The sequence below is a fragment of the Serinus canaria genome, chromosome 1A (assembly GCF_022539315.1).
Source record: "Serinus canaria isolate serCan28SL12 chromosome 1A, serCan2020, whole genome shotgun sequence".
NCBI classification, from domain to species: domain Eukaryota; kingdom Metazoa; phylum Chordata; class Aves; order Passeriformes; family Fringillidae; genus Serinus; species Serinus canaria.
Genome location: NC_066314.1, coordinates 12,656,829 through 12,674,506, shown reverse-complemented (window position 1 = coordinate 12,674,506; position 17,678 = coordinate 12,656,829).

Below are 17,678 nucleotides of genomic sequence, written 5' to 3'. Positions count from 1 at the left end.
CACCTGGGGCTTCTCTGAGCAAATCATCCCAGTGCCAGCAGCAGCCACGCCGTGCAGTGCTCTGCCTCACTAGCACAGCCTGCTTGTCAGTGCTGCTAATTAACCCAGACAGAGCTCTCAGGTGCCTTGCTGTGTTGTGCTGTTCGGAGGCACAACTAGAGACTCCCCCGAAGTGACAGAATCTTGCTGCTCTTGCTGCGGCAGCTGTTTGCCAGAGGGTCAGGAGATTCAACACAAAAGGTGCTGTGAAATACCCTGCTGCAGGCTATATGCTGTACATCTTCAAAGGAAGCTGTGCAGCTGAGGCTGCTGTCTAGACATGTTTTTCATGTAATAAAAGTTTAGTTAATGTGTGTCTCCTAGACTGAAATTCACGTGGAGAAAGACTTTTATTACTCTGGACCAGCTTAGTCTAAGGTAAGTACATAAACTCTTCTGCCAACAAGATGCATTTTAGGTTTCCTTTCCAGAGCCCCAGGCATCACATAGGTAGCTAAAACTTCACTACCATAAACATTCAGCCATCTGTATAAGGATTATAGGATGCTAAATATAACTTTGATGTTGCTCTCAAAAATTGTACCTGCCAGTGGTGAAGTCCCCTTCTTTGCCTTTAACAAGGTAAAATTACTGCAGCCAGATGTGACTTACAACGTCTGCAGATAATATTTTTTCCACAGTGGAAAATGACTAAAATATTTTACATCACACCAGATAGAAAATTGTGCTTTAAATGTATTAAAATTCTAATTAATTAAATACATGGTACATTTATTTCTGAATATTTCTTCCCCAGAGGCTAAGCAACAGACCAGTGAGGATGTATCAGGAGGACCCTCTGATCTCTGGTAAGTCAGAAGCTGGCCAGTTACTCTACCCTAGTGACAAGCCAATTAGGATGCTGCACAGTGTTTCTGCTTGCTTCTAATTTTAGAACTATACAACGGGGAGGCAAAAGTACGTGATATTAACTCCTCTGGCATTGATCTGCCAGAACCATAGTCCTCCTGCAATCTAATATAGTTTCATGTAAAACAGGAAAATTACCAGTCTTGCAGTGTACGTAGTAGGAGCTCTGCAGACCTTTCTAACACACAGGGCCTGATCAATACTTTGATAGAGGAATCTGCAGGGGAAGCTCAGCAGCTGCAGTGAGTGATTTTGATGCTGCACAAGATGATATCCTAGCATAAAGTGAGTATTCACTCTGGCATTACACAACACAGCACAACTGAGTCTGCTGTTTCCAGGAGGATTGATGGTAAAATGTTTAAATGTACTTAAGTGACCTGCCAGTAAATCAGCATCTTGACCTGGAGCAGAGTGGGGAATGTGATTGAATGGAGAAAGTGTGGAATGCCTCTCCATGAGAGAATCTCTGAGGCATAATGCAGTACCATTCAGAGGTATCACAGCTACCCCGAGCAGTATGGTCACATTAGCAAGATGTTAATGTGATTAATTAGCCCTGATGACAAGCAGGTTATACTAACCTGGGCACAGCTTAAGTACTTAACTGCTTAAATCTCCAGAGTGCTTGCAGCTCACTTAGGTTAATATAATCTAGTGACTTAATAAGCATATAACCTATTTCACTGTTCAAGCCATTAATAACAGTATTGAGCAACACCAAACCTAAGGAAGACTTGTGTGGAACTGCTAAAGGTACACAAATTCAATATATCAGGGAGCTGCAAGTAGCTGCTCTTTTGAAGTGTTCCTTGCCACCTACCTATACATTCACCTTCCAGGAGCTCCATCTAAGAACTTTTCTAATCTGACTATGAAAATATTACTTAAGAGGGCATCAAAAGCCTTAAAGGAGGCAAGATAGAGGATACCTTTATCTTTGCCTTTATCTACATGTTACCCTGCAATAGAACAGAGCAAATTAAATACTACAAGATGATTCCTTGATAAAGCTATATTAGATGTTCTTCAGCACTGTTTTGTTTTCCATGTATCCATAAAAAAATTGCTTGTTTCCATATTACTCTAGGAATTGAAGCTTAGATATCTGTTATTTCTTCACTTGTATGCTCCATGTTCATACTCCTCCATCATCCCTTTCTAAATGCAGACACTGTATTTTTCTTTTATAATCTTCCTAATATTCTAAAACCTGTTGTCCCTCTTCTGTACTGTAATTTTGTCTCAGCCTCTTATCTGTAAGATTTACAATTCTCTCAGTAATTTCTGCAGGCTCCCCTGATAAGCAAACTCATCTACATGGTCTTCAACCTATTCTTATTCCACAACTGGAATTTCAGAATTTCAGCTCTTTATAGTAAAACAAATTGTCACTTATCATATGATCAAATGTAACACCCAGGAGGAAGAAAAAAAATCCCACCAAAGTTAAATCCTTGTGTCACCTGCTATAAATTTTCCTTTTCCACTGAGAAATAGAACAACACTTTATATATACTTTTGGTCATTCTCCTGATGCTAATGGACTTCTGGAATGCCTCTCTTTTGTTTAGCCTCAAGCAGTCATTTGAATAAATATTTACTTCACAGGCACTGCTGAAATTTTAGTTGGCCCAAAAATGTCTCTGAACTAGTTTTTCATCTTAATGGTGGTAGCAAGGTAAAGAGCTGTTAAGTCAAGCCAACACTTCAATAGCTCTGGAAAAAAGGATGAAGACTTTTGCACTGGGAAAAAGACAACATTCTTAAACTGCAAAAAAAGTGTGTACACTGTGTACAATGATGGGAAAAATAGATGGAGATGGCCACCAACATGGAGAGGCTAATGAAACAAAATAGCAGTAAACGGTGGGAGTTTGCACAGCATATGTTTTATCCAATATAGTTCTTGCCAATTAAGTGGCAATAAGAGGGAAGTGGGATAGCATTCTGAATTTATTAGAAGATGTGATACTGCATTTTATAGTATCTTTTCCAAAATTTTTGAAGTTACTTGGATAGGTTCTTTACAATGTGCACTGAAAACCTTTTGAAAGTCAAGGAAAATAATCAAAACCAATGTTGGAGCAATATATTTAGTCATATACCCAGTGGATCCATGATAGATACAATTTTAATTAATAGCTTCATTATCCAAAGGAGGCAATAAACATGTAAATGAAATATACAGTAGAGGCTAACTCATTATAATCACAACTAACAGCAGAAAAATTTAAAGGGAACTTATGTACATGAAAATGTCAGAAGTCATCATCTGGGGAAAACCACAAGTTAATACAACTGGTAGAAGTAAGAGTCTCCACAGAGGAAAAACCTGTGGAAAGCAATATGTTGGAAGAGAGAGACTTACTTATACTGAATAGAGTTGTAAGAATAATTGATTTTCCTGTTTGGTGGCCAAACTGAAAATAAATTAGGAAAAACTAATATCCAGTCAGATACATTACTCACTTTTCACATATTTTTACTATTTATTAACACTAAACATAGATCAATTTTAGTATGAAACAGTATTTGATAACAAAGCCAAGACTATTTCATTTCGAAAATATTGCAACAGAGCACTTCTGGCTTGTTTTTGTTCCCCTGGTACTATTACTCAAAATGAATATCTCAACATGTGAATTGATTTTTGATTCATAGTGTGTCTTTTTGAGAAATGACTACAACAGTCCTAATTGCAAAACACAGGTTGTAACAAGAACGCTGTGTCTCCAGACCACAAGCTTCTGCTTGGTCTTTAGGATTTCTGTCTAGGAAAACAACTCACACTTTGGGAGCTTTCCTTGTCAAACTACAAATCCCATTTGGTTTTGTTGAAATCCTGTAGAAGTCCCCATGGGCTGGAGCCTTGCTGTGACAGCACTGCCTTGGTCCTTTCCAGCCACCAGGATGGAGACAATGGGACAAAGAGCCATCAGCATCATGCAGCTCTTCCCTGCTGCACCATGGAGATTTTTAGCACAGGGCCACGCAGGATATTTCTCTCTGCAGAAGCCCACAGAGGGCAGAAGGCAGAAGAGGTGCTTGAGGTGCTTGGTTTGAGCCTACAGCACTCCTGTCCCTCCCTCACCATGGAATGGCTGGGGCCAAGGAGATGGAAAGGGCTGGTGTGCCTGGGGAGACCTGGCAGAGGGAAGCTGCTTCAGGTTTTGGCTCTGCCAAATGTCATAAATCTGAGTAAAAACCAGCATGGTTGTTTCCTTTGAGGTGCTTCTTTCTCTGCCTGTCCTGGGGGAGGGGAAGAACTGAGGACAGTAACTTGTCAGAAGCTAAATATGTGCCTTGAGTTCAGGATGCTCCACTGGAATATTAGGGCTGTGCCTAGTGACAGTCTGTGACAAGACCCCACAGAAAATTTAGGAGATAATAGAACAGTAATTATCTGTCTAGATTCAGCTGCCAAGCATTGGATTTTGCTGTACCTTTCTCTAATAGATGAGAGAACTGAAATGCATCAGATGGTGTCTTCTTCCCACATAAAGACCTTGATCAAGTTGCTTCTTACTCTTTGAAAAAGCCAAGCTGCCAGAGATGACAAAGATACAGATCACTGTAATATGCACTTCCCAGATGCTGGACTACTTGCCTGTCTCACTTCTGAACCTCTGCCAATTTATAAATAATATTTTGACTTTTGAGGTGGAAGAAACACCTAGGCTGGCTCACAGCAACATCAGCTAGGAAGCAATGAGAGATACCATGGAGCACCTGCCCTGGGACCCCTCAGCTGTTTGGTGACATGGTGGGTGCTCCAAGACCTGCTCAGGCCAGGGACTCCATTCCAGTGAGGATAAAATGTCCTTGCTTTCCCAGTCCAGCCCTGCAGCCATCTGACCATCAGTGCTTTTGTTCAGCTGATGACATGTGATGTCATGACCTACGAATATTTTCACACTGTTTATCCTGATGCAACACCCCAGTGCTCACAGGCAGAACTGCAATCTCTGTTTATAAATATGATAACCATTGTCTGTCTCTGTTAAAACAAGTTGTGTTCTGTCTCCTTCAAAGGCAGCAAGAGCCTTGGCTGTGGTAGGGTTTGTTTGTTGGTTGGTTTGTTTTGTTGGTTGGTTTGTTTTGTTGGTTTTTCTCCCCTGTGATATGTGTTCAGTTTACACAGTGCTCCAGAAGTTTTTACCATTATTTGCTATTCTGGTAGTGTGTGAATTTTTCCAAACTTTATTAAAATACAACAGCAACAAAAAAAGACCATACTGGGCCAGGCACTCATCACTACAGAACTTTACAGAGATATTTTATTTTCTTAAACATTCTTCCTAACAAATACTCAATAGAGCATATCATAACTTGGTTCTTGAGATATTGATATGGGACAGTGTTAATTTTTGAATCAAAATGTCACACAGTTGGAGGTTAAATGTTCTGTGGAGCTGTCACTCTAACACACTAATTTGAAAAAGTCCCATTTCTCATTCTCTTGCTAGGAATGACTGTTCCATTGACTGACCCATGATTTCCTGGCTATCCATTTAGCTTAATTAAAAAATGCCACAGCAGTTTTGAACAGAACTTCCACTTTTCCAGGGTCTATAAAGTTTGCAGAATTTACTGCTTTAAGTATGGGTTCAGTAATCTCAAGAATTAGAGAAAGCTTGGGAAAGCTTTGCAACAAGTAAAATTAAACCCCAACTACTCTATAAAACAGACAGGCTTGAAATTACAGTCCTCAATACAAAACACTTCCAATTATTTATAGACAGACTCTTTGTACCAGAACTTGCTTAGATTTTTTTTCTCCTTCAGTCTGCTGCCAGGTATGCTGGGTGCATGACAAAGTAAAAGGAGCTGTGAACTCCCAGAGTAGGATTTTCTCCTGACCTTCCTACACTCTGTTGATGCTTTGTGTTGCACACTTGTGGATGCAGAGTGCACCTCCAAGGTCAGAATTGGTGATGGGATTGATTTTTATGCTGAGGGATAACAAAAATGAAAATTCTGAAATCACAGAATAATTCAGTTCATAAATGCTGATATGACCTTTTTGAAAAGCCTTAACTGCACAAATGGAAGTGAGAAAAATTGTAAACAGGTAATGTTGTAGATGTAATATAAACATCTATGTATAGATATGTGTATTACATAGTTGTAATATAAACATCTATGTAAATCAACAACAAAGAAAATGGTAAGAAATTAAACATAAGGAAGACTGCCTTGAATTTTTATTTTTTCTTTCAAAGGTAATTGAAATTGATGACATCTTTAAATGCATTTCAGCATAATTGCCTTTCTGGAGAAAACAGCTTCTAACTTTTATTCTTTTCCTTTGAATTCTGCAAAATTGTAAACATACTATGCTGTTAAAAGGAAAAGACATGGCAGTGCCTGGGTTTCCAATGTTTTCTGCAGGTGTTTGAATGCAACCATTTGCCCACTTTTCCTGTAGGACCTTAAAAAAGGTTGTTTACTAGCCTGTCAGTTACAAATCCTTTGCAAACAACATCAGCCACATAAAATATTGAATAAGGTGTGCCTTCCTTTCTCATGAGACACCTATGAATAAATTATTTTGCTTAAATTGGATGAAGGTGTTTATCTCATGCATCCTGGTACCTCTGAGCTGGTTCAAAGGGCAGCAGTGCTGAGTGATGCTGAGCTCTCAGCCCTGTCCCTACCTTGGGGACTGATGAGCTGCCTGTCAGCAGCAGGTTTGCCCTTCAGAGCTGCCAGCCAGGGATGGTCACTGCTGCAGGCAGAGTCTCAGATCTGCTGCAGAGAGGCAGCCCCTTCCTAAGCTGCCACAGATGTTTTGTTTCCCTAGGTAACACCTTGTCCCTTCTGCATGGCAAACCTGACCCAGCTGACAGCTTCACTCACTGCAGCTTCTGGTCCCTCTTCTGTATTCAGTGCTGTGCACTGCAGGGGAGCCACAGTTCAGTCTGATGGGTTTGGGTTTTTTTAGTTTGGGTTTTTGTTGGGGTTTTTTTGTTTGTTTGTTTGGGGTTTTGTGGGTTTTGTTGGTTTTGTTGTTGTTGTTTTTTGGGGGTGTTTTGTTTTTTGTTTTGGTTTGGCTTGGTTTTTTGGGGGGGTTGGTTTGGTTTTTGGGGATTTTTTGAAGGTGGGGAGTAGTGGTTTTGGTGTTTGGGTTTTTTTTCATTTTGGGGTTTTTTGGGGGGCAGGAGTGTGATAAGTTTTTTGTTGTTTGCTGCCATTGTTTTGGGGTGTGGTTTTGTTGTGGGGATTTTTTTGGTTGGTTAATTGGTTATTTTAGGGTCTTATCCTTCTTGGTACCTTTGCTTTTCCTATTCTCAGATATTTTTCTTCTTTCCCAGGGCTGCACTTTCTGTATCCTTTTCCTGCTAGCAAACTTCCTCTCAGCCATCTGGATCCTCAGAAAAGTCATTTCCTGAAGAGCAGGTGTCCTCATCTTGGGACACAGTAGTTCTCAAACAAGCACCTTGATGACTTTACAGCCTGAAGTAAGAGCCTGAATGAGAGATGTGGGACTCCAGGCAGTTCTTCACAATGCAGTTTATTGTATCCAAGATATTACAGCAGTCCAGGGTGGTGGGTGACAGAGCCTGTGCCTACAGTGTCAGCTCCAGCTGCAGGCAGGCCTGGAGACCCTTAGTTTGGGTTACAATGCATTATGTACTTTTCTTTGCTGAGCATCTTCATACCGTAGAACCAATCTTTCCCTTAACTTTTACCTATAGCCTATCATAACTACTGTAATTACCATATTCATGTTACTATTCTCCAATCACTAAAAGTCAGTACATTACAGTTAGCTTTAAAGTTTTTTTTCAGTTTTCTTGCAGTGGAAAATGCTGAGACCTTTTTTCAGCTCGCCACATTGGCAGGCTTGTTTGCCTGTGCTCTCTTCCTGCTTGGTAAAAACATCTTCTGGTTTGAAGTGGGTTTATCCTTTGCTCTAAATCATAAAAGCCCCTTCTAACTAACACACCCTTTACCTCCTTGGTTATCCTGTAAGGCTGGCTCAGCAATTCTTTTCTTCTATATCAAAATTTGCTTCCATCTCTATTCCTTCATCAGACTCCACATTTAAAAATCTTTCTGCTAAGCAGACGTATCTGTGAGACTTTCTGGTCAAACTTTCATCCATCCCAGCACCCTGAGCTGTAGTGGCACATCCTGTGCTGCCTCTGTGGCACCTAGTAAGTGACAGGGGCACTATCCTGGGAAAGAGCAGCTGGCAAGCTGGGGAGGACAGGGAGGCTTCAGGCTTCTCATAACCAGCAGAACCGGAGCTATCCCTTAGGTTCTCCTTAGGAGAAGGGGTAAGCTGTGCCTCAGAACCTGCCACTGCTCAATAGTTACACATCACGTTTTCTCTGCCACCTGGAGAACAGGCTGATTCCCTCCTCACTGCCATGCATTTCTCCTGTGGCTCTCAAATTGCTGCCTGCTGGGGAATCCATACTTGTTGCTCACTGTGAATGAAGAATTCCTGTGAATGTTGCAGAGTGAATGAAGATGGTTTTCTCAGTAGTGCTGCAGCAGAAGAGCCTGCAGGTTCCAGCAGAGCTGTGCATTGAGCCACAGACTTCTCCAGCTTGCAGACCCATAAACACTTCCCAGGGAAGGCACAGAGCTCGTGTAGCAATTTTTCACTTTTCTCTGTCACTTTTTGCAGACACCTCAGAAACAGCCCACAGTCTGGCAGTTATCAGCAGACCCTTGTCCATCCTCATCAGGCTGTGACTTATCTGGCAGTTCCCTTCAGGAGAGAGCAGAAATTCTGAACCTCCACATGAACTGGTGATACCAGCCTTCACCATAATAAACACCCTGCCTATGCCCTAAGGCACAGCTGCTCACGGCAAATGTGCAACATCTGCCTTGCCCAAAAGCCAGATGTGGTGTGTGGGTGGCTCATGACTGCACAGGACTGAGCAGGTCACACTGTCAGCCTCAGGACCATGACACAGCTGCACAGGACAGGAAAAGGACTGGAAAAAGAAGTTGTTTACCTGATTTAATGCTGTCCACAGAAACTGTGGTTAGGAGCAAGCTGAGCTGCCTTTCTGCCTTTTGGCAGCTCTTTCATGAATTCAAAAAAAATTTAGATGAGCAAAAACTTTTCTCCCCACTCTTGTTTTTATTTCCCCTGTAGGTTTTTTCCCTATTGTCCAGAGGAGTAGAGAAAGAATGATCACATAGAAATCTGCCTGCAGGGGGACTGCCTTCAAGTCTTTTTATCAGCTTCCTCTTCCTTGCTCTTTTACATGGACAGTATATGGTGTTTTATTTGTCCCTCAAGCAGAGATTTAAATGTTTCCTAGAGTAATTCTGTGGTTAGATCCTCTTTTCTCAGTATGAAGTATGTCCCTGTTCCTTAAATGATATGATGTTGAAGTATTTCATCTTGCATGAGAAGGTGACTGAAATTTCTCTAGCTGCTCCTTACTCTGTTTTGTGCAATGCGACTCCTGAAACAAAATTGTTTTATCTTATTTTTAATACATAAGTATATCAAAGCAAAGTACAACCCTAAAACGCCTCCTTTTTAAGAGTCCAAAAGAAGACAAAAACCCTGCTGCAACTGTTCAAAGACAGACAAGTCACCAAAAAAAAGAGACTGTTCAAAAGTTCCTACACATCACATGAAAGCAAAACATAATAATATATGCTAGTCAGAAGGAAATTTAAGTGCATAAAAGGTCTAGACTGAAAAAGTTTGGTTTTGTTTTTTTTCTCTTTTTTTTTTCCCTAAGAAGTTACTCACTTCTCTGTGGTTGAAAAAAAGACAATGCCAGAATGACTGTGGACATTAGACTAAATTCTCAGTGCCACTCAGGTGCAATTCCAGCATGGTCACAGCAACTGCCCTGGACTTTGAAGTGCTTGAAGAAACCCAGGTGGAAGTTTTAAAAGGCTCATTGATACAAAAGCAGGCAGCATCTCTCAGTCAGGACATCAGCTCTTTCTCTGTAGCTTTCTTAAATGTGCATCCCTGAGTGAATTTTCCCTCCATTTCCAGGGTCCTCACGCCTGGGAAGTTGGTGTCCTTGTTTCAGCAAGTGGTTGTCTTGGTGCCTCCCTCCACCCTCTCCAAGTATTATTTGTCTGTGAGGTTGCAGGTAAATTGAGATGATTGTGGGTGGTTAGCACCTCAGCCAGAGTTGTTATCCCCCCAGAACAGGGGGATAGGAGCTGCCCTCACTACCACAAGCAGAATGACCTCTCCTTGCTGAAGGACTTGCACATTCAATCCTCTTGCCTGCTTATGGTGATCTCAACATGATCCTGTATCACTGAAAATGCTAATAGTGCTTTAGCCTAATAATTGCAAGTCTCTTAAATATTACTGAAAGTGTCCAACAGACACCTTTTTACATCTGGGATCAATGTCTAAAAGTTTCACCTTTTTGCATGGCCAGTCTACACACAAGCATTAACATTTTAATTTTGCATTTTGAATAGGAACAATTTTCTGAGTAGTTTAAACCATAAAGGCTCTAAACTATCTGAGCATTTGTTTCCTTACCTATTCTTGTCATCTGCCTTGGCGCTAGAGACAAAATATTAAATGTATGGTATCTCCCCTCCATGTGCACCATAAAATTTCATATCTGTTTTGACAAGTAAGAAATAATATCAGATGTAGTATGTCTAAAGTTGACTAAATACTCATGCACTCACTCTTGAGTCCTTTTGTCTCTTCACCACAAATCAGTCAATGCAAAACCAGCACATCAAGCTAAAACTGAATAAAAACCTTAAGGAGACTAAAATATAAAGATGAAGGATAATGACACTACATATGATTTGCAGGACTACCAAACATTATATATTCTGCCAACAAAAGAAACAGGAGTCCTCCATATCTGAGATCAGTTTTACAGAGACTGTGGTCTTTGGAAGTCCCACACAGAGAATTATACACTATAATAACTACAATAATGTAGTAGTTAGGTGTTCTTGAAACAAAGCATTAAGTCCAGATAAGAATTTCTAATGGAAGCTGGAACAACTTTCAACACACATCTGAAAAATAAAAAATAATAAACAGAACTTAGAACTTAGTAGCTGCATCATTGCTTTTGAAGAAATATTAATGCTATTTACACAATATTGCTTAATCTCTATACATTAATTTAGTAGTACATTTAATTTTACAAATTGAAGTTATAAATATTCAACATCACATATGAATGATGGGAAACATCTCTACAGAGAGGATTTTGGAATGCACATGCAGAAGAAAAACAAGTAAGCATTTGGCAGACATTTCACACTGTCATGGGTAAGGCAGGTTCCTCAGTTAATAGAGGATATTAATTAATTTAAAATGGTTTCCAGAAAGATCAGAAGAGTAACGAAAGAAGAGGTCATGCTTTAACCTGGAAGATCCCACACCCCAAATCTGGGTAACCAGCACACATAAGGCTGTAAGAAAACTCAATCAATCCATTCTTATATTCCAAAAGAAACTTAGAAATAGATGTCTTACCATTAGACAAAAGGAGATGATGAGTCACTGGCTCAAAACTGAACTGAGATGAATTCCAGCTACATTTAGGCTCTTAAAAGCAGTGGTAGGATTTGAGAGTTGCTGTAGTGATTCCTGCATGCAGGAACTCTGCTGGTAATAAACACAGGTCTTTCTAGACAAATGTTTTCTCAAATGCAGTTCATTTAAGGAGATTTTTTAGCCTGAACTACGTCAGGTAACCCCCACCCTGCTTTATAGTGGATTGGGGTTCACATATTATTGCCCAAAGAATGCAGCCACCTTCAAGCCCATTTTAATTTTCAATGCCCACTTTAAATAGAATCAGACATTTGAAACAATATTGTTACATTTATTTGTATTAAATAATCTTCAGGGCCACAGTGTTGTTGTGGTTGGCCCCCATATTTCTCTCTGGTAACACTCTGCCATTGTCAATCTCTCCTTGTGGCACATGCTGTTGCAAACCCCAAACCTGAGTTTTTTAGATGGTGCACAAAAATATCCAGTTTTTGGAATTTCCAGACCTGCTCCCCTTCAGAGAATGCAGCAAGCTACACTCTCCTTGAATTCATTACCTCTGAAGCAACATGCATGCACAGCTTTACAAGATTCACCTCAACTTCAGAAGCCTGGCAAGTTTATTTATGAAACAAGCTATGTATAAAAGAAAGGTTAAATTCCTGATTACAAATCAAGTTCTGAAAGGAAAACAAGAAACAACAAAAGCAACTTCCAGTGTACTTGTCATTGTGAGATTTCTCTGGGGCCCAGAAGCTGAGGAAACCAATCAGCAGTGCCCTGCTCCTTCAGTGTTATCTTAAGGAATCAGCATCTCTCCTGCGTTCCTGTCCCCCTCTGACAGTGACAGTTGTTGGGTTGCCTCTTGAGTGCAAATGAAGTATCAAATAATTTCCTGGGGACCTCAGTTCTCCTTCCTCCTTATCTTCTAATTTAGGGGAACTTAACTGTGTCACAGCTTTGATTAGCTCTTCTTCTCTGTGAGAATGCAAACATTGTCAGACTCATCTGGGACCAGGATGCACTCTCTTTGTAAAGCCTCTATGCAACATTGATTTCTTATCTGTGCTTTACCTTCTCAGGCAGTTGAATGTGCAATGGTTATCTTTTCCTTCCTTTTAAAAGATTGTATAAATCACAGCTTCTAAAAAAAATATTAATTTTGCAACGCCCTGGATGGGCTGGCAGTGTGTGATGCTTCACTGGGTTTTTGCAGAAATAACACCCACCATATTCATTGTAGAGATACCCAGGTTGCCATTCAGAACACCTTCTCCCCATCCCTGTGCCCTTCTTTGCCATGGTTCACTATTTTTAGGGCTTTTTACCTCCACAGATAGTCTCTGCAAAGTAACTCTACATAATGCTAGGGAAGGCTTTGGTCCATATCCTGAAGCTCCATTTAGGGGTCACCCTTGCTGTAGTGCAGTTTTTAATATCACCTGGAGAACACAGTAGCCCCTTTTCTCACTGCCATCTCAGAAGGGTCTCCCAAGAGTCTGTCATTAGTGTTTGCCCTCATATTTCTGATACTGTTGGGCATTTTACAACCTGGTTGTAGGAAACCAAATATAGATCCCTTAATGTTCATTGCTGCAGCAGTAAACAAAGTAGGTATCTCTTTCTGAAGATATGTGGAAATCAAGGTATCTTTCTACAGAAAATCCTTCTAGTGACTAATATCAACCCTGCAAAAACCTTTATTGATGTAGATTTGTATTCTGAAGACATCTTGGGAATACTTTCAGTAACTTCTATGCCTAAGGAGAACAGTGTTCAGTTTGTAAGGAAAAGTATCTTACCTATTCAATAGTTTTTTCTAATTCAGTCAGGAGTCTGATGGTCAATGTGTTTTCTGGAACTGCCTCCACAGAAGCAGTAGTGAGGATGACCAGCTGTGTTAAACCCAAAATCTGAGCTTAAGCATCAGTTGTTGCTAAAATTCTATTATTATTACTCCTTTTTACTGTAGAACTGCACGCCTTTAAAACAGAAAACCCCCTGACATTCTTATCCAGAACAACTATTTACTGCCTCACTGGTTTTACTGCTGGAATAGCTCTGAGTCCGTTTTAAGGGCCCTGATACATCCAACAATTTTACATCAAAATGATAAAAAAAGTATTTGAAAATAAGGTCTTGATCTTGACAGCACTTAACTGCTTTACACCTGGAAGATAGCATAAAATTGCTATCAAGTCAGTCCTGGTAGGAGAAATATAGGCACAAAGAATATAGGCACAAAGTGGGTTTTTGTGTTTTCCCCCTCCTCTAGCACCATTCAGAGCAAAGTTTGTAACACCACCCCCCACAATTTTGTTGAATCTATGTATTTCAATAGTTGTAGCTGGGGGGATCAATGGTGCCTGCTCTCGATTCAGGCAATTTTCAGGCTACTCTGAGTTGGAGATGGCACCAATACCCCCAGAGGTAACCTTACCTAACATCTGCTTAAACCTGCGCTGTCTTTGCCCTCATCAGTAGCCAAGCTTTGGAGTCAAGTCCTCAGGCTATGAAAGGTGTGATGGTAAAGCCAGGAGCAGAGCAAACAATGAGGAATAATGCAACCTGCTTCCAGGGGACATGGATCATTAGCTGGATTACACCAGCAGATGGTAATGGAAATTCAGCATAGAATTCTGTAAAATAATTAGCCCAAAATGGAGGAAACAGCCCAAGAAATAGGTGCTAAATGGAACAATCAAATAATACCAGGAGTCTGTATGAAAATAATGATTGGAATTTTCATATCGACAAATGCCTCAGAAAGAAAAATACACCTAATTTCGTATCAATAAAAGGCAAGCAACAAAAAACCCAATGTTTTTGTGTGTGAGCCACTTGACAAGCACTCTTTCAAACCCTGAGCACCACATCCGTCCCTGCACACATCAGTAGGTTGTTATTACCTTGGAGTGGGTACAGGCCAGGTCAACAAAGCTTACACTAGCTCTGCAGAACAGGCTATAAAGCAAAGCTAAAGGAGCTGGGCTGCTTTTTAATAAAGAGTCTTCAAGGGGACATAGTGGAAGTTTTTTTCAAGTTAAGAACTTCATCAATAAAGTCAATGCAGATGGTGTTTCAGACCAGTGTGGGGTTAAGACTTTTTCCAGCAGGAATGAAAAGCTAATGTATAAAATGATTTATGGAAGAGACTTTTTTGTATCTGAATTCCAACATCATCACACCAAAACAAAACAGAATTAATTGTCTGGCTTTGTAAATAGTAGTTTACAAGAAGCAGCCAGCGCTGGACATTTATCAGGATATGCAAAACTCCACCTTGATAGTCAATGCTTTTGTTAAATGATAATGACTCTTACACTGATGAATCTGAACTCCATAGGTTTGGAACAGACCCCAGGGATGAGTTATTGAGACCATGCTCCTGAGTTCCCAGGCTAAATGGCCTTGTAACACTGAACATGAAGAAACACAACTTCTTTGGCTGCTGAATCTGCTTTGCAAAGCACTCTGAGATCACTAAAGAAAAGGCACTAGAAGAATGTAACTGTTAATTTTTTGTGTGTTGAGTCTTTTACTACTGAAAGACTAGTGAAGGGCTGCCTGGTTTCTCTGTTAAATCCTCAAACACTCCCACATCCTGTTCATAGATGCTTGTTTCTGCCTCTAATAAAGGAAACCATTAAAAATATTCCCACTATTTTCACCATCTTTACTGAATATCACCTGAAACTGTTAAATCACACAAAGTGTTCATAGCTGATGACATTTTCCCAAGTCACAGAGTGACACCTGTGACTTACTTTATAATAAAGAAACACACTTATAAAATGTTTTTGCTTCTTTACCACCAGTTGAAACCGGACTGGCCTGTAATGCCTTCAGACCCCATCAGCACTTCAAGGGTGCACCCCAGCACTTCCCCAGGCACTGCCACAGCACAATCACCTTTTTCATTTGCTTATTAAATTTGCATTCTAAAGCTTCAGATATCCAGCCTCTTCTGTATTGTTGGAGGTTGGATGCATTAATAAACTATGGCCTAAATTTAAATCATTTCACTGTCAAGAACCCAATCCAAGCCCTAGCCAGACACAAATGTGGCCCTGCAAGTATGGTCAGGAGGCTAAGGACTGGATAACTCCAAGAGCCAGGGAAGATTTGGGACCCAGGTAAACAGAACTAGAAACACTGCTGGATAGGATCTGGTCTAGAACTGATTGCTTTGAACTGTACAATGGCTAGAACAAATAGAGGGGGTGTACTTTGTGCTTGTCTGATGCTCAGCAGATGTATAAAAAAGAGCATGCTGGAAGGATGGAATAGTGCTGTGTCAGAGGAAATCCAGCAGGATGATGTGCTCAATAAAGTAGATCCTTTTCAGCTTCATAGTAATGACCCAGAGCATCCTGGAGCATGAATTCAGAGGCAGACTGCAACTGTAGGCAGCTGTGAACAAGAGAGGGTGGAAAGGGAAAGTTTCTTGCAAGTTACTCTCCACTGATCACAATCTTATCCTGATTTTGCAGAACTGGACTCCTGTTAAGGTGGCTGGAAGGTCTCCAGTGCCATTCAGGCAGGGTACTTTTCAAAATATTCTTAGTTGAAACAAGGGCTGGGCAATGATGAACAGGGCACAGCTGGGTTTTGGATACTGTGGGCTGAGCTGCCCTTCATCAAAAATACTGTGATGTAATTTATTCCAGAGGAGACAGATTGACAGCAACAGGATTTAATTAAACAAGTTTAAATCCATTTTGTATTCCCAAGTTGCACCTACATGGCAAAAAGGCAGCTATTCAGGAGGAAAAGGAATCTGCTCAACAACTGTGGACATAGCCCAGCAATATTTCAGGGGAGCTCCCTTCTTTCCCCTCTGCTTTGTACTTATTTTTGACAATATCCTTTCCTTGGAAACCAGGTTATGCACATAAGTGGATCATCACGGTTGCTTCTTTTCCCTCAGATTGTTGGTTGTCTGTCTCAATTTTCAGGTTAATGTAAAGAAGGCTTACCCACTTTGTTCTTTAAGTAGTTTCTGCTATCCTCAATTCCTTTTGGAATTAACTTTGAAGTTATGGAAAATAATTTAATAAAAGCAGTATTACCAAAAATTAAATTAAAAACTTGAGGTCTGTTGAGAGGAAAAGCTTTTCCATTTCTGCAGCATTTTTAAAATTATCTGCACACACTCACTTGTGTTATTTGCAGCAGGCTTATCACTGAAGACTGGGGAGGTTTAAGTAAAGAAACAACCTGCTTAAAGAAATAAATCACTTTACCCACACTTACAAAAAATTGTGAAATCTTGTGGTAGCAGAGTTGGAATTTCTCCTGTTCAGTTTTTGCTTCTGTTGTGGGTTCCATGACTGTGAGATTTCATCCTTTAAGACTTATGCGATTTTGTTTTGCATAAGCATATTTCACTTTTTATATTGTGAACCAAATTCAGGCTTGGTGAGCTATGTGCCATTTCTTTTGAAGAATTGGGCTATTAACTCTCATGGAAATGAGTAGTAAAACTAGATGTTTTGTCTTTATCTCTCAGAATGTGATCTCTGCATTGATGAAGATAAATAATGAAATCCAGGCACAAATAATAATGAAATCATGTAAGCAGTTCAAATACTTTGATTTATTCCTTGGACATTAAAAGAGCCTAAACTCTGATTTTGGTGGTTCAAGTTTTTGCAGCATTTTGTATCAGATTCATTAGTAAAGCTTTGTGCACTTGCAGCAGAATTTGCATCTTAAATGTTCTGAACAGAAATGAAGATAGCAATTTTTCCCATCTACTTACAAGAAAAGTCTTATGATTCCCAGAAGTCAATTTTTGTTTCCCTTTATACAGAGGATCTAATAAGAAAAAATATCCTCTAGTAATAAACCATCTTCTGTATTCTATGTAGATTTAGGAAAGCTAATTAAAGAAAAATACATTAAGTAATGTTCCTGGCTGTAACCTTCAGAACTGTCCATCCTAAAGGACTTTCATTGCTCCAGTCCTAGGGAGGCTCCTTAAAACTGGTTGTAGTCCCCAGAGGTGAGCAGGCACCCAGCACAGTCCCTGTGTGCTCTCCTGCAGCCTCCAGCAGCTGCCTGGGCTGGCCACCCAAAAACCCAAGGACAGCTGCTGGCACATCCCCTCCTCTGCTGTGGCCCCACAGAGCAACGGGAATGGGGTGGGCAGAGGAAGGGAGGACCTCACTTCCAGACCCTCAGATCCACACAGATGATCCCACTCCTTCTGGATATGGTGGGTGGAATGATTCCCCTACACCTTTTTTACACTGAACAATGTTTCCAGTACTGATGGATTAAT